This window comes from Orycteropus afer, unplaced genomic scaffold, assembly GCF_000298275.1.
Source record: "Orycteropus afer afer isolate SDZICR_OR568_19922 unplaced genomic scaffold, OryAfe1.0 scaffold00008, whole genome shotgun sequence".
NCBI lineage: Eukaryota > Metazoa > Chordata > Mammalia > Tubulidentata > Orycteropodidae > Orycteropus > Orycteropus afer.
Window position 1 is genome coordinate 21,164,520 of NW_006921595.1, and position 2,817 is coordinate 21,167,336.

The window sequence follows — 2,817 nt, forward strand, 5'->3', positions numbered from 1 at the left end:
AGGCAATAAAGGTTAGAAAAGGGATCAAAAAACAGATGGAAAAAGAGAAAGCAATGAATATACTACAATAGAATTGGATTGTATAATGTATGTTGTATATTGTTCTATAATTGGATATTGTGCATTATAATATTGTTCTACAGGATTGTATATTGTTCTATGAAATCATATATTTATCTACAATTCTAGATAGTAGAAATAAAACAATCCTATGAAATAAATATCCTTTCTCCACTTTATAGTCAAGAAAATGGAAATTTGGGAAATTAAATAACAAATAGATTGTAGTGGAATTGAAGTTCAATTTTAAGCTTCTTTAGTTACAATGTTCATATTTGTTGGTTTGCTTGTTTTTTGTATTACAGCATAAGATCACCTAAAGTTATGATAGTTTCTAGATAATACAATATTTCCCCCCTTTTATTTGTATGTTTAAGAATTCATGTAAAAGAAGGTTTTTTGATAATATTTTAAAAATGTGGAGATAAATATCACCTACAATTCTATCACCTCAACAAATCTATTTTATTGTGAATATTGATTTCCTGTAATTTTTAACATGCATACAATGCAATCAAATACCATGTTTAATTTACATATTCATATTCTCATTAATTTATCTGTCTGAAATTTGTCATTCCTCTGTTATTGTACATTAAGTATCGAGGTGTGTGTGTTTGTATATGTGTGGTGTGTAGTCATTACATATACATGTATGTATATGTAATGGCATTTTGAATAACTTTATGTCTCTGACTTATTCCTATTATCTTCTTAGTTTACATTAACAGGAAAAAAATTACTAAGAGACCTATATGAACATTAAAATAACTCTTGATTCATATTGCTTTGTTAGTCCTATAACATTGTCTATCAGTTCTCAGGTGTAAACATTTTACAGGTGAAATTAATTTTAATACTATATATTAGTAACTCGATATATACAGAATATTATCATTCCCACACATATAATCTACATAAAAGTTACTAATGAGATATTTTTTTGTTTTGAACTCTGTCTCAAAATCCAATGTGTTCTTTATCCTTTCAGTACATTCAATTTGTACTAGCCACATTTCAAGGGCTTAATTAGCCACATGAAACTAGTAACTACACTTTTGGATATTGTAACTCTAGATCTAACTTCCCTGTTTTTCTAAATAACTACTGATTAGTCCATTATTTATTAAATATTTTTTCATATGCTAAGTATGGGTAGCCCAGGGTGTCACAAGCAGTTTGCAATTAGCTGTTAATCTAAAGGCTGGTTGTTCAAAGCCACCCACCGGAAGAAAGGCCTGGTGAATTGCTGCCATAAAGATTACAGCCAAAAAACAAAATGAAACTCTATGGAGTACTTGGAGTACTTTCACTCATTAACACATGAGACCACCATGAGTCAGAATTGATGCAACAAATTGGATTATGGTCAGTATATATGAAGGAACATTGTTTCGTATGGTCAGTATAACTCTGATGTGCTGTTCTCTTTTCTCAACAGGAACTAACTAAACCAACAGATTGAATAGTCTCCTAGTTTATTTTGTGACTTTGTTTTACTTGATGAAACTTATTGCCATAAATGCATTTTCTTGTGACTTTGAGGAAGATTTAAAAATCATGGCTCTTTAACAACATATTGACTCTTTTCCAAGTCCTTTAAATGCATGCAAGTAATAATGTTATCACATACACAACAGGCAAGTAAGAGCTCACATAGCCAAATACTTAGAAAATATTTCATCAGGACAACTGATGAAATATGTTGCTTTTGAGGGCATGTAGTCTTGTCAATAAAACAGTCAGCAACAGTAAACCTCACTTTATAAAGTAAATTAACTTGCAAACAAAACCAGAGCACTATGAGGCCCTGAACAAATTGCAAACATGAACTCAGATAGTCAGATAAATTCTGAGCTATTCTAATTCAATACGTATGTTTATCTCTTTACGTGATTCCTCAATGCTAATAAATATGAAATATTTGAAAAAGGCCATCCTTTGAAAGTTAAGTCAACATTATTGATCTTTTCTCAGAAATTTTTCTATTATGCAAACAACTTTTTCACCTCTCAGGGAGCCTCCAATAAAGTAAACATTTCACTGAGTTAAAAGAATTTGAAAACTACTGATAATTAACATCTCTTTACCTTATCTGAGATGCTTCTTAACAGCAAGTCCGTTATTTATCTTCTGTAAATTTAAATTCAGGTTCAGATGTAGTTCAGGCAAATCAAATTACGTAAACAAGTTACAAAGTAATTTAATTTCCTCATGTCATCTCCATAATGTAAACTTATCAAAATAAGGCTAACCAAAGGTTGAAGAGGGTAAACGAATCAAGTTGAGTTAGAAAAAAATCTCTAGATATGTTCAAAATGAACTGAAATAGATACTAAAATTTGTTACTGACTTTTATACAGGTTTCAACTTTTGCAAAAAAAAAAAAAAAAAATCAAAGTATGAAGATCAAATAGCTGTATAGTGATCTATACCTAAATATTTATTTATTTATATATGTCTTGCCACAAAGTATTTAAGCTTCAAATAAAACAATATAGCACAAAATAGAAATAGGTATATAAAAAAAGTAGAATATAAGGAGAACTGAGGATAATAGAATGACTCATTACAATGTTCTCCGTTTTAATAAAAGTTGGTCATACCTTGCTCTTAACTTTCTAACATCCAATCAGAAAAGGGAAAACTGATCAGTTTCAGAATTCAGTTTTCCTAAGATTGACTCAAATAAATTATTTACAATGAAACACAAGATTTTCTGATACAGAAACCAGAAAGATAGATTCTCCCAATTGT